Consider the following 24,103-nt stretch of genomic DNA (forward strand, 5'->3'; position numbering starts at 1 on the left):
TACTGAATGTCCGCCTGGTGCCAGATACTTCTCACACAGTATTTTGTTTAACTGCCTCGTTTTGTCCTTCCATCTATTCCCGCATTCATTTATTCAGCAAAACAGGCACTCTGCTGGGCTTTGGTCTGAGCTGGAGGGAGCTGCTCACTGCCCATGTAACTCACACTCTACATGGGAAACAGACTGTAATTCAGAGTGACCGGTGGGAGGTCTGCACTGCTTCTCCTTCTTGCCCAAGATGATCAGAATCAAACTAAGTGGCCCCCAGCAATACACCCCTGGACCAATGAGAAGGCCCTAAGCCCCCACCATCAACATTCAAGGGCTCCTTCTGTATCATACACACCAGTCACTGAGAGGAGTCCTAGGATACCCTCTTAGTCGCTTTTGGGTTTCAGTCCAGAATCACCTCTTCCAGGAAGGCTTCCCTGACTTCCCGCCCTCCAGACCAGGAGCTTTTTACTTTGGCACCCGAGGTGTGGCTCCTCCCTGCCCATTATCCTCCAATCATAGCTGTTATCAGAATGTTGTTCTTGCTGTGTTCATTCTGGTTTTCCCTTCTAATCAGTTTCAAAAAACCTCAGCGCCCTCAAGTTCCATGTCTACTATATACATAATGTTTTCATTTGAATATTTTACCATGGGAGCTGGATTACCGCGGGACCTCTACTCAAAAAACGGAAACTCGAAACTTATGTCTTACCATCACTATTTTCAGATTCCATCTGTGCTCCTCAACTTCCTGGGCAGAGTTCATCATTTCCAGGCCCCTGTGGTACAAATTCTGTTACCTCCGATTGAGCCCTGGGGCTCCTGACTTGAGGAGAGAGAGCAGATAGTAACCCACCTTCTAAACAAAGTAGCCCCATTTCCAGCTCTCAGAGACTCTCAGAGCCTCCAAGTGTTCTCCCTCTAACCCCAGTTCCTACTCGCCCCGCCCCGGTTCTGGCTGTGTGTTGTGGGGTGGAGACTGCGAGGTGGTGGGGTCTGCTGTTGGTGGAAGTCCTGATTAGGGAGTAGAGTCAGGCCCCACCACGAAAGAGGACCTGGACCCAGTGGTCAATTCCAGGACAAGGGGGAAAATCCCACTCTTGGTTCTATTACACAAATACATTATTTTTAAAAAGGAAATTGTAATGGCCGGGCGCGGTGGCTCACGCCTGTAATCCCAGCACTTTGGGAGGCCAAGGCGGGCGGATCACAAGGTCAGGAGATCGAGACCACGGTGAAACCCCGTCTCTACTAAAAATACAAAAAATTAGCCGGGCGCGGTTGTGGGCGCCTGTAGTCCCAGCTACTCGGGAGGCTGAGGCAGGAGAATGGCGTGAACCCGGGAGGCGGAGCTTGCAGTGAGCCGAGATCGCGCCACTGCACTCCAGCCTGGGCGACAGAGCGAGACTCCGTCTCAAAAAAAAAAAAAAAAAAAAGGAAATTGTAGTCTACTTCCAGAAATAGAAAAGTCAGTACCCCTTCCCACAAAAGGAAGGTAATTAAACAAATAAAAGCAAGGGACTTGGCAAATAAAACAAATAAAAGCAAGGAACTAGGCAGCAGTGTTATTAAACTTTAGCACCTGTGAACATACCTGAGGCCTGCTCTCTAGACTAAAAAAGGAGATGAGCAAGAATGAGAGTGGTGTTAAAGACATACTAGCACCCACATGAGGCTTTCTCCTTAGTGTAGTAGACAGATTCAGAAAGGACTGGGGTTGGGCATGGTGGCTCACACCGGTAATCCCAGCTTTGGGATTACTCCCACTTTGGGAGACCAAGGCGCAGGGATCACTTGAGGTCAGGAGTTCAAGAACAGCCTGGCCAAACATGGTGAAACCCCATCTCTACTAAAAATACAAAAGTTAGCCAGGCGTGGTGGCGCACGCCTGTAATACCAGCTACTCGGGAGGTGAGGCAGGAGAACTGCTTGAACCCAGGAGGTGGAGGTTGTAGTGAGCAGAGATCGCGTCACTGCACTCCAGCCTGGGTGACAGAGCAAAACTCCGTCTCAAAAAAAAAAAAAAAAAAAAAAAAAAAAAAAAGGCCTGGCGTGGTGGCTCACGCCTGTAATCCCAGCACTTTGGGAGGCCGAGGTGGGCAGATCATGAGGTCAGGAGATCGAGACCATCCTGGCGAACATGGTGAAACCCCGTCTCTACTAAAAATACAAAAAAATTAGCCGGGCGTGGTGGTGGGTGCCTGTAGTCCCAGCTTCTAGGGAGGCTGAGGCAGGAGAATGGCGTGAACCCAGGAGGCGGCAGAGCTTGCAGTGAGCGGAGATCATGCCACTGTACTCCAGCCTGGGTGACAGAGCGAGACTCCGTCTCAAAAAAAAAAAGGCTCTGATGTAAATAACAAAAATAGTCACTGACTCCTTCAGTCAGCACCCACTAAGTGCAGAGAGCCCGGCAGTGCCTGGAGTGATATAAAAGAAACCTTCAGTTAATCTTGTTATCAACTAAAGGGCTGCTTCTTCCAGGAAGTCCACCCTGATGTGTCCCTTCACAAGCTAAACCTCTCCTGCTGTAATACTTGCCATGTTTCATTGCAATGGCATATTGTCTTCCACTCCTGAGTATAAATTTCATAAGAACAACCACTAGAGCCGGGCGCAGTGGCTCATGGCTATAATCCCAGCACTTTGGGAGGCTGACGTGGGCGAATCACCTGAGGTCAGGAGTTACAGACCAGCCTGACCAACATGGTGAAACCCTGTCTCTACTAAAACTACAAAATTAGCTGGGCGTGGTGGTGCATGCTTGTAATCCAGCTACTCCGGAGGCTGAGGCAGGAGAATTGCTTGAACCTGGGAGGCAGAGGTTGCGGTGAGCCAAGATAGTGCCGTTGCACTCCAGTCTGGGCAACAAGAGCAAAACTCCATCTCAAAAAAAAAAAAAAAAAAAGAACAATCACTAGGTTTACCTTGTTCCTTGTTCACCTCACTGTCCTGGCACCCGCCTCACCCTGGCCCCATAGCCTGGAGCACAGGTGTTAAATGAGCTGATGAATGAATAATGAATGAATAACTGAGTGAGCCTCCCTGACTTGGATCCTGCTGGCCCCTTCCAATTATGCCTTTCTTCTCCCTGCCCTCCTCCCTGTCCTCATCCAAACCCTCCATCTTTCAAGGCCCTGCCAGGGGTCCGGGGTCCAGCTTCTCCAGAGGCCTTTTTAAACCAACGGATCCACCCTTAGCCCTCTTGCCCCAGAATATTACATCGCTGGTGATATGCATACCTAGGGCGCATTCAGTTCCATAGTCTGGTGTGTTCCCCTCCAGAGGTCAGGGGCTGTGGGTGACACCCACAGGAAACACTGTGGAGTGGTTCCACGTGGTCCAGCCTCCAGGTACCAACTGTGTTGGGTCTCAACAGCTATATTAGTTTCCTGTTGCTGTGGAACAAATTACCACCAACTGACTTAGTATCTTAAAACAACATACATTCATTATTTTAGAATTCTAGAGGACAGAATAGGGTCTCACAGGGCTAAAACTAAGGTGTTGGCAGGGCCAGCCAGGTCCTTTATGGAGGTCCAGGGGAGACTCCATTTCCTTGTCTTTTTCAGTATCTCAGGCCTGCCTGCATTTCTTGGCTTGTGGTCTCTCCCATCTTCAAAGCTGACAATGGATGGTGGAGCCCTCCCCTCTCTACATCACTCAAATTCTCTCTTCTGCCTCCCTCTTCCACCCTTGTGATGACATTGGGTCCACATTGATAACCCAGGATCATCTCCCCATCTCAAAATCTCTATCACATTTGCAAAGTCCATTTAATGTGTAAGGTAACATGTTCACAGGTACCAGGGATTAGAACACAGTCACCTTTTTTTTTTTTTTTTTTAACAGAGTCTTGCTCTGTTGCCCAGGCTGGAATACAATGGCATGATCTCGGCTCACTGCAACCTCCGCCTCCCAGGTTCAAGTGGTTCTCATGCCTCAGCCTCCCACGTAGCTGAGACTACAGGCGTGCACCACCACACCCAGCTAATTTTTTTTTTTTTTTTTTTTAGTAGAGACAGGATTTTGTCATGTTGGCCAGGCTGGTCTCGAACTCCTGACCTCAAGTGATCCACACGTCTCGGCCTCCCAAAGTGCTGGGATTACAGGTGTGAGCCCCCGTGTCCAGCCAAGGCCACAGTCATCTTTGAGGGCTGTTGTTCTGCCTACCACAGTAGGAGCTGTCCCTCGTAGTCACAGGACACACTGGCTGGTGGAATATTCCTAGTAGCTGACATTTACTGCTCCGGGCACATTACACAACACTCCCTGAGTTAGGTGCCATCATTGTCATTTTACAGATGAAGAACAGGGGTTAAATAACTTGGCATGCGGCAGAGCTGGGATTTGAACCTAGGCAGTGGGGGTCCCGGATGCACCTTCCTGGCCTGTAGGCTACACTGCCTCTCTGGCACCGTTATTGCCCTCAAGATGCCTGGAACAGGCCAAGAAGACCTGAAGCCCAGATCAGGAGGAGAATTTTCTCCAAGGTTTTCTAGGTAAGGCCCCTGTATAGGCTACAAATTCTCTGCCAGTACTCTCTCATTTCAGCCCTTTCTCACCCTCCCACACCATCCACACCCCATTATAGGAACCTAAGCCATGATCCAAGAGGGCTGAAGGGAGAGCTGCCAATGGTTTTCTTCAGGGGGTCCCAGGCAGTTAAGGCTGGAAAAGTTTCTGTGTGCCAAATACCACTCAAATCCATCCCTGTCCTCCCCCAGCATCCACACACCAAGTCATATGAACCCCACGGGAGGCAAATCTTACGTAGCAAATCAAAGAAAAGTAATCACCAATTACCCAGCTCACTGCCACAAAGAAGCCTACACCCTTAAATGAGATTGGAACACATAAGCCTTCCATGGGCATCAGGGGAAGAAGGGATGGCTTAACATTTATTAACTGAGCATTACTAGGGGCAGGCATAGTTCTAAGAGTTTTATACTTAGTTAATACAACAAGCCTGTGCAGTACTGTTTTTTTGTTGTTTTGTTTTGTTTTTGTTTTTTGAGACAGAGTCTTGCTCTGTTGCCCAGGCTGGAGTGCAGTGGCACGATCTTGGCTCATTGCAACCTCCACCTCCTGGGTTCAGCGATTGTCCTGCCTCAGCCTCCCGAGTAGCTGGGATTACAAGTGGGCACCACCATGCCTGGCTAAGTTTTTTATTTTTTAGTAGAGACAGGGTTTCACCATGTTGGCCAGGCTGGTCTTGAACTCCTGGCCTCAAGTGATCTGCCCACCTCGGCCTCCCAATGTGCTGGAATTATAAGCATGAGCCATTGTGCCTGGTCCAGTACTATTATTACTCCCATTTTACGTATCAGGAAACTAAGGCACAGGGTGAATGTCACTTGTTTATGGTCACATAGCCAATAAGTGGAGGAGCCAGGACTGGGTTTGTTCTCCCTAAGCAGAGAACCAAGGCAGAGGCTAAACAGAGCTGAATAGCCCCAGCCTGGGCCACACTCCTTCCGTCAGCAAAGCCCCCTCTTGTGCCTTCCCAGCAAAACCTGTTGTTTTTGGACCTGGCAAGGCTGGTATCCTGGTTTCTATGTCAACCACACTTCCATTTAATTCATTTATTTCCATTCCTTTTTTTCTTCTTCTTCTTTTTTAAATAGAGACAGATTATTGCTATGGCTATGGCTACAGTCTTGCCCAAGCTCTTCTTGAAGTCCTGGCCTCAAGTGATCCTCCCATCTCAGCCTCCCAAGGTACTGAGATTATAGGCATGAGCCACCATGCCCAGCCTTCAACCAGATTTCTTGACAGCACCTTTACATGTGATTCTTACACCAGTCTTCACTATTAACCCCATTTTAAAGAAGCAGAAACCAAGGCCCAGGGAGGCTACATAACTTGCCAGAGCTCTCAGAGCTAAAAAGCAACAGATGTGCAATTCAAACCCAGGCATTCAGATGCCCAAGTCCCCTGCACTCCCACTCTCCCAAACTGCCTCAGCCTGAGCAAGCCCAACCTGAAGCCTTCCTCCTGGAGTCCAAAGTCCAGCCAGGAATGTGACATGGGCTCCCCAGCCCTCCAGATGTGTGTGCTCACACTTCGTCTAGACTTGTTCCTCCCTGGCCTTCGAACGTTCCGCCCTCAGATGTCCCCATTAGTCACAGTCTGTCTGAGAGCCCTCGGATTAGCTGGATCGGAGCAGACGCAACTTTGTGGTGGTCATCAGTTTGTCCCATTCATCAGCTCAGGCCCGAGCCTGTTGGAGTGTGGTTGTTGCCAAAAACAAGAACTCTTAGGAAAGAAAACTTTCTGCCTGACACTGTCCTGAAACTTGACTCAGCATCGGCAATTATTTTCCAGAAGGAAAGTTACCGACCTGATTCTGCAGCCACATGCTCTGCTCTAGAAAGCTCATGGTGACGGGAAGCACAGGACAGGGGTGGATCAGCAAGAGAAGGCTTGGGCCTGAGCAGGGATTGAGATGAGCTGGCGCTAGAACCGAGGGAGGAAGTAGGAACTCATTCTGTTGTTTAGGGGATAAAGAGAGATTTCCGCTAAGGCTAACCAGCTGTGCTAATTGGAAGAACGAAGTGGAAAAACAGTAATTTTCGAAAGTAGATCATCTGTGCACATTCTGAAATATATGCACATTCTTCCACTAGTATGAGTTTGCAGTGAGGATGTATCTGATGCATCCATTTCTGTATCAGTCAGACTCAGCAAGAAGCAGATGGCACCCTCAAGCAGGGTAATTGACAAAAATTTAACACAAAGGTGTGGACAGGGCTAAGGGATGGTGCCACACGGTGGGACTGGCATGCCTCGGGAGCTCACTAGCCCTAGGCTTGCAGGAGGAAGGGAGAGAGAAGTGCAGGAGAGGGACTCCAACAGGAGCTGAGCTGACATCTTCAGCCAAGGGAGGCAGCCAACCTGAAGTGACCCCGGCAGAGTGGATAAATACTCCCGGGTCTTCACTCTCCTCCCATCCTCTGATCTCCAGTTAATGCTTCCTATCGCCCAAATCTAGCAGACGCTGGAAGGCAGGGAGCCGGGTGACATCATCCTTAGAGTAGGGGGATGGAGACTGGATCTGGATAGGTGGATAGAAAGTGCACAGCACATTGCTGGTGCAGGAGCCTCTTTCACACATTCCTTTGGCTCCATTTTCTGGACACCTGCAGTGTGTCACTCTGGGTTTGACATTGGGGAAATGCAGTGAATGAGCTGTCCTCAGGCTCTGTGTAGAGATTCTGCCTTTACAGATGCCAAGATAAAAAGAAAAACCACAAGTGACTGGAAAAGAAGAAATGGATACAAGCATCACTGGCACTGGGGGTGGTGAATTTCAGACCATGTCTCTGGAGCCCAGCCCAATGTGGGAGATAATTTCTGTGGGCGAGACAGTTATTAGTGCAGCATTTCCAATCAGCATTTCAAGAGCATGGGTCATAATTTACATTCTCTAGGCTCAGGAAGGTTCTGGAAGACAATATGTGCTTAATTTACCATCAGTGAGCTGTTTTGTTGCTTGTAAGGCCAGGTTTTATTTACAAAACAACAAATTCTGCTGCCTCTGCCAAGGACTGGACATCTTGACACCAAGAAACATAGCAAAACCCAGCCAAAAGTGACTTTGCAAGCAGCATGATGAATTTCTATATGGTTCTCCAGCTCCCGCATTTTCTAAGGGAAAGCATGGCCAGAAATGCCCAAGTCTGTATTTTGGCAATGGCCCAAGCATCTCAGACTCCACTGGCCAGTTCCAGATCTTTAAGTAACTATAATAAGAGCCATGCTGTCTGTCTCTAAAAAGTGAAACACGAATCAAAAGTGAGTTTGTTTTAATTTAACAGCATCAAGACTGTGAAAGGCAATGGATATGTTTAGGCACCTGTAAACGGAGAATGTGGGGTGAAAAAGAGAGGCATAGCTGGGCACGGTGGCTCACGCCTGTAATCCCAGCACTTTGGGAGGCTGAAGCAGGTGGATCACTTGAGGCCAGGAGTTTGAGACCAACCTGGCCAACATGGTAAAACCCTGTCTCTACTAAAAATACTAAAAATTAGCTGGCCGTGGTGGCATACGTCTGTAATCCCAGCTACTTAGGAGGCTGAGGTATGAACATTGCTTGAACCCAGGGGCCGAGGTTGCAGTGAACCGAGGTCGTGCCACTGCACTCCAGCCTTGGTGACAGAGACTCTGTCTCAAAAAAAAAAAGAAAAGAAAAAGAGAGGCAGGAGACAGGGCCACCAAGTACTGGCACACTGAGCCAACTCCAGGGACCACCAGATAGGTTACAGCATGCACGGCACCCTTGAGGTTGTGCAGTGTGGTAGCCCTGGCAGGATTCATTCTGTAATATATTTTCTACAGAGCATGCTCTGTACTCCTGACAGTCAGAGTCCTCGATCTGGCAACTGACAATGAGCTTTAAAAGAGCCCACCTCTTTCCTAGAGAGATGAGATGAGGCAGAACAGAATCACTGGAAGAAACAGCTTCAGAGTCGGAACTCCTGTCAAGTCCTGGCTCAGTCACTTGGGAATTGAGTGGTCTCAGGCAATTTATGAAACCTCAGTTTCCTGATCTGTGAAATGGAGAGAATAAAACTACTTGTTCTGGGGATGAAAGGAGATTGTGCACAGGCACTAAGGACACAGGAAGCATTTAAAAGATAAGAGTGATTGCACCTGCAGTGAGCTGCCACTGTACTCCACTGTACTCTGGGGGACGACAAAGTGAGACCCTGTTTCAAAAATAAATAGATAAATGATAAGAGCTGCAAATAAGACGATATTTGGAATGTCCAATGACAGTGATAATAACAGTTAACATCTATTGAACCCTCATGTGTGCTGGGCATTGAGCTAAGGGCTTTACTTGGCTTAACTCATGTAATCATCTTAGCCCTCTTTTGAAGTTGTGTCTCCATTTCACAGATGAGGAAACGGGCACAGAGAGGTTAAAAGACTTGTCCAGGGTCACCCTGCTAGTGCGTAGTACCACTGGGATTTAAATGCCAACACTCTGGCTTTCAACGCCAAACTCTTCACAACTACATTCAGTTTGGCAACTTTTAGAAAGCAGATGTGAATTTTTATGGCATAAATAGTCAATCCAGAAAATTCCATTTGTGAGGACTTTCTAAGAAGGAGGAATTTCAAAATGAAGACCAGCAGAGGCGGCTTATCCAGCCTCTTAGCCTGCTGGGATGTGGCTAGGGTAGTGTCCAGTGGGAAAAGCAAATCCCCCTGCCTCCACACTCCCTGTGCCTCTCTCTCCCTCCTCCTGCTCCCCGGCCTTCCCCTGCCAGGGTACCTTCTGTCCTCTTACCCACTGTCCATCCTTCCGGAGACTCACCTAGAGGCTAAGTCACACCGTGTGGAGCGCTGAGCCACCCAGAGGAGTTAGCAGAAGGTGAGATGTTTGCTGTCTCTCTCCTTCTACCTCCCCTGCCTGCAGTTCCAATCACCCTTCGTCCCTAACCTGCAACCATCTGTCCTGACAACCGCCTAAGCTTCTGCAGACTCTTGCAGTGACAGTTCCAGACATTCATTTCATAAATAAGAATGGGGGCACCCTGCTTTGAGCAGGATAACTGGGCTGAGAGCAAGGGCCCTGTAGAGAGATAGCTGTGTGCCACCAACCCCGGGGCAGTGCAATGCTGGGAAAGGGGCTAAGGGCACACAGCGGGGTTCAGCACACATTACCTGGGGCAACCAAGAATGCTCCCTAGGGGAAGTGATTTGGGGTCTTAAGACGGAGGCAGGAGTTCAAGAGATGGGAAACAGGAGGTCTCTGGAGTGGGGAGGGCCACAGGAACCAAGGTATGCAATTGTGAAAAAGCAGAAGGAAACAGCTAAGGGTGGCTTGGGACAGGAAGTGGGTAGGAAGAGGGCTTCTGTACCCAACTGCCTGGATTTGAATCCCAAGGCCTCTACGTACTACCTGTGTGACCTTGGGCAAGTTGTTTGCCCTCTCTGTGCCTCATTCCCCCATGTATAAGATGGGAATAACAATAGTATCTACATCATACACCCCTGAACATCAAATGAGTTAATGCGATTAAGTACTTACAACAGTGCCCGGCACACAGCAGAGCTCAATAGATGCGGGCTGGAACTATTATTACTATTATCTGTGAGCATGTGGGGCAGAGGGCACTAAGGCCTTCTTGAATTATCAAGAAGGTCAGTAGGAGTCCTCTAAGCCATCCCTGTGGCAGGCAGGCTCCGGCTCTGGGGAGCACCGGGCAGGGACCCAGGGGGCTGCAAACCTAAGTGCAGAGCCCCAGGCTGGGCTGGCCAGGCTGCGGTCAGGGCAGGTGCAGAGAGGCCCAGAGCTGCAACACCGCACTTCATTTATTGCGTGTGCTGGGCACACGGACGTGGAAAAGGACAGAAAGGCTACTCCTGGACTGTTCTCTAGGCTTCTCACCCTGGGGTTGTGGTGAGAGGCTGCTGATAGCCAGGGCACCCGGGAGTGGACGTGGCTGGAGAAGGACCCTTGTCCTTTTACAGCCAGGCCCACTCTGAGCCCCACGCAGTGCTCTAGACCCTGTCCCCCAGGGCAGGATGGTAGTGGAAGCAGGCACCGAGCCTAGGGACTGTGGTCAGGGTGAAAGGCAGGGCGTGGACCCTCACTCAGGGCTGCGTGTGCCTGACGCGGAGGTGCCTTGGAATCGGAGCACAACTTGGCCCTGCGTTCCCAGGAAGGGGCCCGAGGAAGTCCCCAGGCCACCCCGCCATCTGCGTGCGCGCTGGCAAGAGGAGGGGCGCGGGGTAACGGTGGCCGGCGCCTCAGCCCTGCGCCGCGCAGGTAAGTGTCCCAGCGAGCCGACCCCTTCCTCTCGCCTCGCCTGTGGGTCCCCGGCGCGCCGGACCCCGAAAACCGCGCGCAGGCCAAGGCTGGGTCTCGGCACCTCCCCCGGAGCGGCCCCGCGAGCGCGCGGGAACCTGGCGGGCCAGTGCGGGTGCAGGCGCGTGCGCGTGCGAGGCGGGGGCGCGCCCCGAGCCGAGGCCGCCGGGGCGTGGCGGGGGCGGGAGACTCGGCCGCGGTAGCGGCCGGGACCGCGGGTGTCTGTCCGCGAGCGCCGGCGCGGCCGGGTCCCTCTCCCGGGCGGGGTGTCTCCGCCTGCGGTCGCCGCCCGGGTTAGCAGCCGCCCCCTCGGCTGGCTCCGCGGCCACCTGGTAATTACTCCCGCCCCCACAAAAAGTGCGAGACACCGCGAGCCCTTCATTTCCCAGAGCCTGGCAGCACCGGCCATTCCGAGTCCGTTTGGGCCTTTCTGTCCCCCAGATCTGCGCGGCCCCTCAGGGCAGCCCTGAGACCCGGACAGCACCCCCTGCCACAGAGGAGGGGAGAGCTGGCTCACTGCTTGGTCGGCAGGGGCAGCGCCGGGTGGGGTCCCTGGTTGCCGGCCCCCCACCCCCCCAGCTACTCCACCAAGCAAATGGCCCGACGAGGCAGCAGGGTCCAGGTGGCCCTTCAGCTAGAGAACAGGGGCTGCGGTGGCGAAAGGGCACAGGCAGGGGAGAGAGCCCTGCGTTGGAGCCAGAGGCTGTGTAGCTTTGGGCAGGTAACTTGCTGTGTGGCTGGGCCTCTGTAAAACTGAGATAAGAAATATTAGCCATTGTCGGCCGGGCGCGGTGGCTCACGCCTGTAATCCCAGCACTTTGGGAGGCCGAGGCGGGCGGATCACAAGGTCAGGAGATCGAGACCATCCTGGCTAACACTGTGAAACCCCGTCTCTACTAAAAATACAAAAAATTAGCCGGGCGAGGCGGCGGGCGCCTGTAGTCCCAGCTACTCGGGAGGCTGAGGCAGGAGAATGGCGTGAACCCGGGAGGCGGAGCTTGCAGTGAGCCGAGATCGCGCCACTGCACTCCAGCCTGGGCGACTAAGCGAGACTCTGTCTCAAAAAAAAAAAAAAAAAAAAAAAAAAAAAAAAAAAGAAATATTAGCCATTGTCACCTCACTGAGGTGTGAGGCTGGTTTGAGAGTCTGCAAATCTGAGATGCTGTAGTTACGTTTGGCTTTACTCCCTCTGCCCCCACCTCCACACACAGGATCGCTTCCAAAAGGAGGGAGGGAAACAGATTCCTGAGCTCAACAGTGGAAGTGGAGCTGGACAGTGAGGATGCTGTATGAGGACTGTATGACTGTATTGCCAGCCCAGTTCCAGAACCAGATAGTCTAGGTCCAATCCGAGCTCTTCCATATTTTAGAGTTATTACCTTGGGCAAGTCACAATTTTTTTTTTCTTTTTAAATGGATTCTTGCTCTGTCGTCCAGGCTGGAGTGCAGTGGTGCGATCTTGGCTCATTGCAACCTCGACCACCTGGTTCAAGCGATTCCCCTGACTCAGCCTCCCGAGTAACCGGGACTACAGGCGCCCACCACCACGCCCAGCTAATTTTTGTATTTTTAGTGGAGACGGGGTTTCACCACCTTGGTCAGGCTGGTCTTGAACTCCTGACCTCAAGTGATTTACCCGTCTCTGCCTCCCAAAGTGCTGGGATTGCAGGTGTGAGCCACCACACCCAGCCCATGTTGTCTCTTTCTAAGCCTCTGAGTTTCCTGTGAAATGGGCATCATAGTAGGGCGATTATGGGATTGCACAGGTGAAATCCGACCTTGAAAGCCTTGCAATGCCCTCTGAATGTCAGTTCTGCCCACTCTTATTATTACTATCATACCACACACTTCTGGGTAAGGTGCACACTGTCAGAAGAAAAGACTCAGCCAACAGGAAACGAAGTGGAAAACAGGTTCAAAGAAAACAAATGCAAAGTGTGGTGGTGTCCAGAGGTTGGTGGACTTCAGTGGGTGGACCCAAAGAGGGGCTGGTGACTGAAGACCCTGGAGGGAAGGAGGAGCGCTTGGCACCAGCCACGATGAGGATGATGATGATGGTGGTAGAGGAATGAGCTTTAGCATCAGAATTCCTGTTTCGTCTTTCCTAGCTGGTTGACCTCAAACAAGATATTTTAATTTTCTGAGTCTTAGTATCTCCTAGGGAAAGTGGAGATGATAATACCTACACCTCAAAGACTTGTTATACAATTTGAAAAGATTTGAAATCAGATAATTATATGAATAAATCCAGCACATGATAGGCCCTAAAGTGATTTGGGGGGACAAATAATTTATGCTTCTGTTATCTATTGCTGCAGGACAAACCATATTTAAAGATACTAGCTTAGACCGGCTGCAGTGGCCCATGCCTATAATCCCAGCACTTTAGGAGGCCGAGGCAGGTGGATCACTTGAGGTCAGGAGTTGGAGACGACCCTGGCCAACATGGTGAAACCCCGTCTCTACTAAAAATACAAAAATTTGCTGGGCATGGTGGTACATGCCTGTAATCCCAGCCACACAGGAGGCTGAGGCAGGAGAATCGCTTGAACCTGGAAGGCGGAGGTTGCAGTTAGCCGAGATGGCACCACTGCACTCCAGCCTGGGTAACAGAGCAAGACTCCGTTTAAAAAAAAAGAAAGAAAGAAAGAGAAAGGGAGGGATGGAGGGAGAGAGGGAGGGAAGGAGGGGGAGGGAGGGGAAGAAAGAGCGAAGATATTAGCTTAAAATAACGTATTTATTTTGCTCACAAATCTGTGATTTGGGCAGGGCTCGGTGGGGATGGCTCATCTCTGCTCCTTGGAGCATCAGCTGAGATGGCCCTACTGGGGCTGGGGGATCCTCATCCAACATGACATGCTGGTATGCAAGACAAGTCAAACCTGGCTGTCAGCTCGGGGCACAGCAGGAGCTGCTGGCCAGGGTTTGGTTCCGCTCAGTGTGGGCCTGTCAACGAGGCTGCTTGGCTTCCTCACAGCATAGCACTTAGGTTTCAAGAACAATTATTCCCAAAAGACAGGAAGTGGGAACTGCCAGTCTCTTCAGGCTTAGCCTCAAAAACTGGTACAGCGTTGCTTCCACGCTATTCTGTTGGTCAGGCAGTCAGAGGGCCTGCCTAGGTTCAAGGGAGGGGATTTAGACCCCCACCTCTCGATGAGGAAAATCTCAAAGAGTTTGCAGCCACCTTGGGTCTGCCACAACTTGAGCCTTCTCTTTTGCATTTTTTTTTCTGGGCGCCATGGTGATGAATTAATCTTTTGCAAAAGTTGAAGTGTTTCTCCCAGGAGAGGACCTGCCGAGACAGAATCATGGGCCTTATCACACACAGTGTATTTTGGTCAGAATCAGTATCGCTGGACCTGACACAGGGCTGAGGGAGCAGGCATCCTACCCAGTGGCCTCTCTAGCCCTGGAACCTCTGAGGCTTCAGTCCCCAGCTTTGTCAACCCCGGGCCTTCAAAACAAGAGGGAGAAGCCAATGAGAGAGCAATTTGGATTCAAGAAAATAGATTTGAGCGGGTGGCCCGGGGTTGAGCGTAATGAGCATCTTCGAAGCTCTCGAGTTGCTGGAGAAGTCGTTTGTTTTTCAAGAGGGCTGCTTCCTGTGTGTTTGGAGTGACTGTTGTCATACATTATTAGGTTACTAATTGATGGGCTGGAGCGCTCTGCAGGCAGTGGGGGCAGCAGGCCCCAGGGATTGCCATGGCAACCTCCAGGTCTGTGGTCTGTGCTGCAGCTGCAGACAGGAGACATGCCCCAGGCAGCTCAGACCTTCTCAGACCACAGGCCCTCCTGGCTGGAAGTCCCCGGTTCAGCACCAGGCCTTCGTGGAAATGCACTTCCGCTTAAGGCCACCCACTCACACTCTGAGAGTCCAAACCAACCCTCTTCTTGTTGCCTCATCCTATATCCTGACTGTTTCCCTCAGATTGTTAGCTTCTGACTTCAATTTTAGCCACGCTGGTCTTCCCAGCAGGCTACAGGAAGAAGTGGAATTTAGATTCATTTATTCACCCAAACATTCAGCATGTTTTTGGTGTGCACGGTCCCTAGCAAAGAACGAAATAGATCCAGCTCCTCCTTCCCCAGGCAGCTTCCTGTGTAAAGGAGAAGACAAGCATTAACCAATAGTCATACATATTTCCATGCGTTACATTGGAAAATATTAAAATACAATGATGGACCAGGTGTGGTGGCTCATGCCTATAATCCCAGCACTTTGGGAGGCCAAGGTGGGCGGATGGCTTGAGCTCAGAAATTTGAGACAAGCATAAGCCACATGGTGAGACCTTGTCTCTACTAAAAATGCAAAAATTAGCCAGGTGTGGTGGTGTGCGCCTGTAATCCCAGCTACTTGGGAGGCTGAGGCACAAGAATCGCTTGAACTCGGGAGGTGGTGGTTGCAGTGAGCCAAGATCGTGCCACTGCACTCCAGCCTGGGCAACAGAGGGAGACTTGTTTCAAAAAATAAATAAATAAATAAAAATAAATACAATGGTGAAACCAATCCGTTGCATACACTAAATTTTTTTTAAAAAAAATACAATGAGCTGGGCATGATGGCCCATACCTGAGTCCCAGCTACTGGGGAGGCTGAGGAGGGAGGATTGCCTGAACCCAGATTTTTGAGGCTGCAGTGAGCTATGATCGCACCACTACACTCCAGCCTGGGTGATAGAATAGGGACCCCATCTCTAAAAATTAATTAATTAATTAAAAATGAAAACACAGTGAATTCGGACATTGAATTGAATCCCAGCCCTGCTGCTTGCTTGCCAGCTGTGTGACCCTTGGTCTTGGATAGCCCTGAGCTTTCAGTGATAGAACTGAGATGATATTTACCTGGCGGGTTGCTGTGAGGCATCAAGGCAGCCTATGGAAAGCTCAATGCCTTGTATATATATATGGGCAGCTCCAGACAGGTGAGCACCCACCCTGCATCCCCTTGCTGAGCACCCATTTGTCATTCACAACCTCAGGCCACCTTCCTTCTGTGTGAAGCGTGTGTGAGGAGCCCTTATCCCAGCTCCCTTGTATCACAGTGATAAAAACACTCAGAGCTCAACTTTTCCTTCCTTCCTTCCTTCCTTCCTTCCTTCCTTCCTTCCTTCCTTCCTTCCTTCCTTCCTTCTTTCCTTCCCTCCCTCCCTCCCTCCCTCGTTTTCTCTTCCTTCTTTCCTTCCTTCCTTCCTCCCATCCTCCCTCGCCTCCCCTCCCTCCCTTCCTCCCTTCCTTCCTCCCTCCTTTTCTCTTCCTTCTTTCCTTCCTTCCTTCCTCCCCTCCTCCCCTCCCCTCCCTCCCTCCCTCCTTTTCTCTTCCTTCTTTCCTTCCTTCCTTCCTCCCCTCCTCCCCTCCCCTCCCTCCCTTCCTCCCTTCCTTCCTTCCTTCCTTTGGGTCTTTCTCTGTTGCCTATGCTGGACACTACAGCCTCAAACTTTCAGGCTCAAGGGATTCTCCCACCTTAGCCTCCCGACTAGCTGGGACTACAGGTGCGGGCCACCACAACCAGCTAATATTTAAAATTTTTGTACAGACAGAGGCTCACTTTTTTGCCCAGGTTGGTCTCAAACTCCTGGCTTCAAGCGATCAATCCTCCTGCCTTGACCTCCCAAAGTGCTGGAATTACAGGTGTGAGCCACCATGCCTGGCCCTTTTCATTATCAAGTATTTATTTAGCCCAAACACTTGTGCAGCATTATAGCAATTGCTGTGGGGATACCAGAGATAAAGGTGGTCCTCAGTTCATGTTAGAAGGGCAGAATCTCAGACCGTACCCCAGACCTACTGAACTGAACCAAAAGCTACGCTAACAAGATTCCTGGGAGATGTATAACACATGCACACTAACGTTTGAGAAGCAGCACTGTACAGGGTTTTTGTTTCGTTTTGTTTTGCTCGAGACATGGTTTCATTCCAGTCGCCCAAGTGTGATCTCAGCTCACTGCAACCTCCGCCTTCTGGGCTCAAGCAATTCCCCAGCCTCAGCCTCCTGAGTAGCTGGGACTACAGGCACATGCCACCGCACCCACCAATTTTTTGTATTTTTTGTAGAGACGGGGTTTCGCCAGCTTGCCCAGGTTGGTCTCAAACCCCTGAGTTCAAGCAATCTGCCTGTCTCAGCCTCCTGAAGTACTGGGATTATAGGCATGAGTCACCTCACCCAGCCAGCACTATATAGGGTTTTAAGTAAGTATCACATGGTGGGTGTGGGAGGCAGAATAATGCCCTCCCTAAAGAGGTCCAGTTTCTAATCCCCGGAACCTGTGACTGCGTTACCTTACATGGCAAACGGGGATTAAGGCAGCAGGTGGAGTTAAGACTCCTAATCAGCTGACCTTAAAGTAAGGAGATGATCCAGCATTGTCACAAGGAAGGACCCTTCAAAGTGGAAGAGGGAACGTGAGGGTCAGAGGAGGAGATGTGATGTGAGAAGGACTCAGTCGACTGCTGTAGGCTTTGAAGTTGGAAGATGCCACAAGCCAAGGAATGCTAGAAGCCTCTAGAAGCTGGAAAAGACAAGGAAATGGATTTTAGAGCCTTAAGAAAGAATGCAGCCCTGCAGACTGCAGTTTTGATTTTAGCCAGTAAGATCCATGTCATGCTTTTGACCTCTAGAACTGCAAGATAAGAAATGGATGTTGTTTTGGCCATGTGCAGTGGCTCACACCTGTAATCTCAGCACTTTGGGAAGCCAAGACAGGTGGATCACTTGAGGCCAGGAGTTCGAGACCAGCCTGGCCAACATGGCAAAACCCCATCTCTACTAAAAATACAAAAATTAGGGCCAGGCATGGTGGCTCACGCCTGTAATCCTAGCACTTTGGGAGGCCAAGGCAGGCAGATCACCTAAGGTCGGGAGTTCAAGACCAGCCTGACCAACATGGAGAAACCCCATCTGTACTAAAAATACAAAATTAGCCAGGCATAGTGGTACATGCCTGTAATCCCAGCTACTCAGGAGGCTGAGGCAGGAGAATCGCTTGAATCCGGGAGGCAGAAGTTGCCATGAGCCGAGATCACGCCATTGCACTCCAGACTTGGCAACAAGAATGAATCTCAAAAAAAAAAAAAAAAAAAAAAAAAAAAAAATTAGCCGGGTGGTGCATGCCTGTAATCCCAGCTACTTGGGAGGTTGAGGCAGGAAAATTGCTTGAACCCAGGAGGCAGAGGTTGCAGTGAGCCGAGGTCGTACCACTGCATTCCAGCCTGGGCAACAGGATAATCCCTGCCACACAGAGTTGATGTAAGGATTAAACAAAGGATCGGGAAGGTGCTTAGCACAGCACCTAGTGCAAAAAGCAAATGCTGGGGAAATGGTAAAGGCAGCTCTTGGTAGCGAGTCACTCCAGGCTCTTTCCTAACCCCTCGAGGGCCAGGCACGTGAGAGAACGTGGGTTCTTTTTTCTCTTACTGAGCTAGCATTTCACAAAGACCTGGGCTCAGCTGATTTGAGTAAAACCAAAGAACGTTTCACCCCTCCTTCTTCATCCCAAAGGCATGGTCCTTCCTCCAGGTGCAGTAGGGCATGTGCTGCTTGCGGAGGGGCTGGGGCAGCTTGCCAGCCCCTGGTGGTGCTGGAGGTGGGCCGGGACACCATGCCATTAGTGGTTCCTGCAGGTATAGATGATGATGGTGTAGACGGCCTGCGTGTGCACACCCTGTTAGGCCGGGGGTCACCCTGTAGAGGGCCAGAGGTGCTCTCTCTGGCAGGTCGTGTCCTAGGGGTAAGCCAGGCAGTCACTGCTCAGTCAGTTCTGTGCTCCTAACCCCCAAGTCCTCCTATATGACATCAGGGAAAGCCAGCCACATTTCCGAAACTCAGAAATAGCACGTGTGTCCAAATGCACACTACTGCACCACACCAAGTTGAAGCCTTTGCTTGTAACATAAGGCCTACAAGAAGCAACTGACATAGGAAACTTTTTTTTCTTTTTTTTGAGACAGAGTTTTGCTTTTGTCGCCCAGGCTGGAGTACAGTGGCGCAATCTCGGCTCACTGCAACCTCCACCTCCCAGGTTCAAGTGATTCTCCTGCCTCAGCCTCCCAAGTAGCTGGGATTACAGGCACATGCCACCACCCCCAGGAAATTTTTGTGTTTTTAGTAGAGATGGGGTTTCACCATGTTGGCGAGGCTGGTCTCCAACTCCTGACCTCAGGTGATCCACCTGCCTTGGCCTCCCAAAGTGCTGGGATTACAGGGGTGAGCCACTGCGCCTGGCTGGAAATAGTTTTTAAAAGGCTTGCTATGTGGTAGCATTTGCTTGGAACGCCCAGGCTCCACTGAAGGGGATTTCCTTAGACCCCCTACCGCAGAGCAAGGGGAGTGGAGCCAAGGCTCTTGGCATGAATAAGATGGGCATGTTTTAAACTGTGTTAGTCCCCAGATCAGGGACCTAGCACAGGGCTGTGGCCGCTTCCGGCAGGAAGGACTCGCGCCCCCAGTGGCCCCATGCACCGTGTGTCTGTTGGCTTCCTGGCTCTGGCATTGTAGCTTATAATTAGCTTCCAAGGAGCCTGCCTTGGAGGGAGGTGGTTACGCCAAAATGCTGGGCCTTTCCATCCTCTGTGTTATGTGTGTGAGGGAGTTTAGTAAGTGCTCCTGAGAGCCAGAAGGCCCCCCGCGGCCACAGCCCCGGGCTTGGTTCCTGCTCAGGGGACTGACACAGTTGCAAACTTTGATGCCCACCCTATCCTTACTCATGCCCAGAGCCTTGGCTCCATGGCCTTCACTCTGCTGCTCTGCCAAACAGGATCCTACCTGCTTCACCACATCCATGGCTCCCCACCTTCACTGCACTTTAGAACAGTCCAGGGAGCTTTAAAGCCATTGACGCTGGCACCTCACTTGGGAGCATGATTTAACCAGCCTTGGGTGGGGCTTGGGCATTGTTTTTTTTTTTATAGGCTCCCAGGTATGTTCTCATGCACGTGGCCAGGGTTGAGCCCCAGTGACCCAGATGTTGACAGCTTCCCCCGCCCTTGCCTGGATCCTGGTATCCTGTAGGTGCTGAAAGGTGGCTAGAATTAGCCCACCCCCTCCTCCTGTATCCCCCCACCGCAGTCCTGAGGGCACCCGCCCCTAGCTCAGGCTTTCACATTCCCGGTGAGGCTGCTCACTGACTGGGTTGCGTGGAGAGCAGAGGAGGATGCGTGGAGAGAGCCATTCCGCCGCCCTCAGCCTCTGGCTGGCGAGTGGTTCCTCGGCAACCGCCCAGCCTGACACCAGATTGGAGTTCACATGATTCTGCCTCAGCTCGGGAATGGGCAGCCTCCGGCTGGGGATTTTCTAGCCGGAGCTGGGAGGTTCAGGCTGCGGGAAATCGCTGGAGGGAGAGCTGGGGTCGTGGTTGCAAGGGTGCCCAGGCTCCTGCAGAGCCTCTGCAGGAAGCCCAGTTGTTTGAGGTTTGAGGGCAGAGCCCAGCTGAGGCAGGCAGAGTCAGAGAGGACTCGTTTCAGACTCCCCCCTCAGAGGACTCCTTCCGTCCTGATTTCAGCAGCTGTGTGCTCCTCACCTGTCTTCAGAGACCACACCGCCTTCCTGGGGCCCTGAGGCTCTAGGAGAAGCTGGAAAGCACAGGTGGGGGTCCATCAAGCTGTTTCCAAACTGCGGGTTGTAACCCATTCATGGGTCAGTAAATCAACTTCGTAACTCATGACCTGCATTTTAAAAATTGAAATAGAATAGAAATGATCAGAGTGCGTGGCAAGAAGTAGGGTAAGTATTGCTTTGGGGAAGTTTGTTGCTTTGTACAGATGTGTGTGTGTGTGTGTGTCTCTGTGTGCTGGGTCGTGATGTCAGGTGTATTTCTTGCTATTGCTTGTGATCCAGAAAGTTCAAAGGCAGCAAGCTGGTGCCTAGACACCTGGGTTCTGGATTCAGATCCACCCCAACTAACTGAGTTTGAGCCTCCCTGCTTTAGCCTCTCTGGGCTTCAGGTTCTCAGAAATGGCTTAGCAATGCCAGCCCCACCTGACTCACAGGGACTTTGTGAGCCCAGATGGGACTGACCTTTGAAACAGTGACAGGGGTTCTAGAAGTCAGATGCTATGGTCCACACAGTTGCTGGAGTGAGGCGATCTGGGGGGAAATGGGGACTAAGGAAAAATGCATCCTGATTTTTTCCCGTCCTCAGAGGGAAAAATAAAGCACTTTCAGAAAATGAAACAGTCTTGTTTAAAGCATGCAGAGGTTTGGCCAACTGAAGGAAAAGGAAGCTGGGCCCTCGGGAAACTCCCCAGCTCTTGTGGGTTTGGGGCTCCGTGAGCAGCCCTGGCACCATGAGTAACTGTCTGTGTGCGTGCCGGTGTGTGCCTCACGGAAGCGGGGGCGAGTTAGATCATTATTTATGTGCTAGCTGGAATCCAGCAGGTAGGCACCTCTGCCTTCTGACTTGGGACATGCACGAGACTCCTAGCTTAGTCAGAGAGGCCTTTCCTTCCTGTTGGGAGCTTAATTTCTCTTGGTCATTGAAGTCCTCAGAGGCCTCTATGCTGATTTACATTTGCTAAAGATTTGCTTCCAGGCGTTGAGTCACTCTCTAGTTTTTCTCAATTTCTTAGCTGGGTAATAAAGTGTTATTTTGATTCTTTTCCCCAATGCCCTCCCAAACCATGGACTGGACACATGGCTGGTTTTCCTCAGTGGGCGTTGAAAATATGGTTGACGTGCTAAAGCGTAGTCCAGGTGAAGGGGGTCAGTCCCGGACCAAGTCTGGTGGCCATTGCTGCAGCATCTGTGAGGACTGGAGCTTGGCTGAGCTGGCGGCTTGAGGGTGGTGGTTCCAGGATGATCATAATAGTCAGCACGACATCAAGGAATGTGTGGACCAATCGAGTTCCAGACCTGGCCTGCCGCATCTCAGCTGCGGAGTCTTCAGCAGGTTGGTTCATCTCTCTGAGCCTCAGTTTCTGCATCTGTAAAGTGGGTGCTGATGAGAGTGGTGGTGAAAGAGAGAACAGACATTCAGAAACTTGCCTGGCAGGTGCAGGGCCCTCGACAGACATGGCTTAGTTCTTCTAGATATCTATGTTTTTCCATTTATGAAATATTTTTTGCATCCACTGTGTTCTTTCATTTTCGAGGAGCAAGGTTCCTGTAGAGATGAGGTAGAGGGCAAGTCGGAGTTTCCATCTGAGGGTGCCTGTCCTCAGGGAACGGTAGAAGGGAAGGCACTGGTGAAAAATCAGGACCCTCAGACCAGCTCAGGCAGCCTGAGCAGAGAGGGGACCACGGTCATTCCTCCTCCTCACTTTCCTGTTTCTATTAATGATACCCCCACTGTCCCAGCACCCAGCCTCAACCCTCCACCATTTACCTATCCACTCACTCACCTACTCACATATCCATCCACCCATAATCCATCTGCTACCCATTTCCTCATCCATCTATCCATCTTCCCCTCACCCGTGCATCCATTTACACATTCACCCACCCACTTATCCACCCACCCACCCTTCCATCAGCTCACCTATCCACCCACCCATACATCCACCTGTCCACCCATTCACTCATCCCGCTATCCCTCTACCCCTCACCCATGCATCCCTTTATACATTCACCCATCCACTTATCCATCCACCCACCCATCTATCCACTCACCTCTCCAGCTGCCCATATGTCCATCTGTCCAGGCATCCAGTCATCCATCTATCTGGCTACCCCATCCCTCCATTTACTCATTCACCCACCCACCTCTCCACCATCCATCCAGCAAATAATTTTGGGGAGGTTATAAGGACCAGGCACCAAGAAAAATCTCCGATTGGCCCCTGGTTGTTCCCCACCTCGCTTGTAATCACTTGCCAGTTCTACAGCCGTTTCCTCTCTCGCCCTGCCTACCTCATATTTAGATCCAGTCTACTTTCAATTCCACAGAGCCGCCCCTTCTCTTCCTCTTGCATTTCGGCTGTTTCCACACATTTTCCACAGGTAGAAACTCTCCTCTGCTTGGGCAGCGCTTCCTCTTTCTCCTGATCTTACTGTAACTGCCGATGCTCAGGAAGGCCTTTCCTGACAGGGTGAGGTCCTCACCCATGAACCCTCACAAAATCCTGCACTCTCTTTGTGAGCTTGTTTCACTTGTCCTCTCGCCTCCCCCTTAATACTAAAAGCCACTTGTTACTAGGGGCCAGTGTCTAGTGTTGTGCCTTCTGTATAATAGATACTTGGTGAGTATTTGTTGTATGAATGAATACTTGGGTGGATGGATGGATGGATGGATGGATGGATGCGTGAATGGCTGGATGATGGATGCGTGAGTGGATGATTGGAGAACCATGGAAGTCTTTGCCGCAGGGTGTGACTGGCTTAGATTTCTGTTTAGAGGATGGCTTTGAGGATGGTAAGATGGAGACAGGAAGCAGCCCAAGAGGAGGCTGTTGCACTGACTCTGGGAAGGAGCTCTTGACCAAGCCCATCTAGGGTGCTGACAAGAGAGCTGAAGAGGAGGAGATGGATGTAGGAAATACTTAGGAGTTGAAAGTGGTAGAACTTGGAAATTAACTGGATGCTGTGGATGAGATGTGGGTGAAAGCTAAAGGCCAGCCATTTTTTGACATAAGTGATTGGGCAGGTGAGGATGCCCATTCCAAGAACAGACCAGTGGAGAAAATGATGGACCCAGCGTGGGCCTCACTGAGCATGTCCTGTGAATGGCAGGAAGCGACCTGGGAGTCATCAGAGTGTAGGTGGGGTTGAAACCACGGAGAAGCAGCCATCCCACAGGGAGTGAAAAGGGCAAACCAGTGTTGAATGTGTGTGGGAGAGCTGCCCACTGCACCCGCCATACACTGCCTTGCATGCTAGTAATTTGTGCATGGGACATTCCTGTCTTTCGAGCTTGGAGGTTCCTTGAAACTGGGAGCCATTTCTTGCATTTTGTTTGTTTTGAGATGGGGGAGTCTCACTCTGTCACCCAGGCTGGAGCACAGTGGCATGAATATGGCTCACTGCGGCCTCGACCTCCTGGGCTCAAGCGATCCTCCTGCTTCAGCCTTCTGATTAGCTGGGACTATAGGTGTGCACCACCACAGCTGGCTAATTTGTAAATTTTATGTAGGGACAGAGTCTCACTATGTTGCCCAGGCTGGTCTTGAGCCCCTAGGCTCAAGCGATCCTTTCGCCTCAGCTAGTGCTGAGATTACAGGGGTGAGCCATCACACCCGGCCCATTTCTTGTGGACTTCTAGGTCCCCCATGTCTAGCTTGGTGCTGTGAACATCGGAGATGCTCTACACACACTTGTGCAGTGAAAGCCAGGGTACTGGATAGTTCAAGCTGCTTCATCTGTCTGAC

General features: G+C 51.1%; 1 protein-coding gene and 1 long non-coding RNA gene across 6 annotated transcripts in view; one reads left to right on the forward strand and one right to left on the reverse strand.

The window, feature by feature from the left end:
- LOC105467553 (G protein-coupled receptor 68) overlaps nucleotides 1–24,103 on the forward strand; it is a 31,048-nt gene that overhangs the window by 613 nt on the left and 6,332 nt on the right. The window contains exons 1-2 of one of the 5 annotated variants that reach the window (XM_011717232.3): nucleotides 19,723–20,525; nucleotides 21,453–21,690. The exons of 1 other annotated variant lie outside the window; for it this stretch is intronic. The gene's annotated coding sequence lies outside the window, so the exon portion shown is untranslated. Of the gene's footprint in view, nucleotides 1–10,723; nucleotides 10,772–19,721; nucleotides 20,526–21,452; nucleotides 21,691–24,103 lie in introns of those variants that run through there. 3 more of the 5 variants (XM_071099714.1, XM_011717233.3, XM_011717236.3) reach the window with 3 other exon arrangements.
- On the reverse strand, nucleotides 13,557–20,407 carry LOC112424184 (uncharacterized). The gene is made up of 3 exons (XR_003014903.2): nucleotides 20,323–20,407; nucleotides 17,146–17,316; nucleotides 13,557–14,907 (listed from the first exon to the last, which is right to left on the reverse strand). It is a non-coding gene; the product is annotated as an uncharacterized lncRNA (long non-coding RNA).

This window comes from Macaca nemestrina, chromosome 7 (assembly GCF_043159975.1).
Source record: "Macaca nemestrina isolate mMacNem1 chromosome 7, mMacNem.hap1, whole genome shotgun sequence".
Classification (NCBI taxonomy): domain Eukaryota; kingdom Metazoa; phylum Chordata; class Mammalia; order Primates; family Cercopithecidae; genus Macaca; species Macaca nemestrina.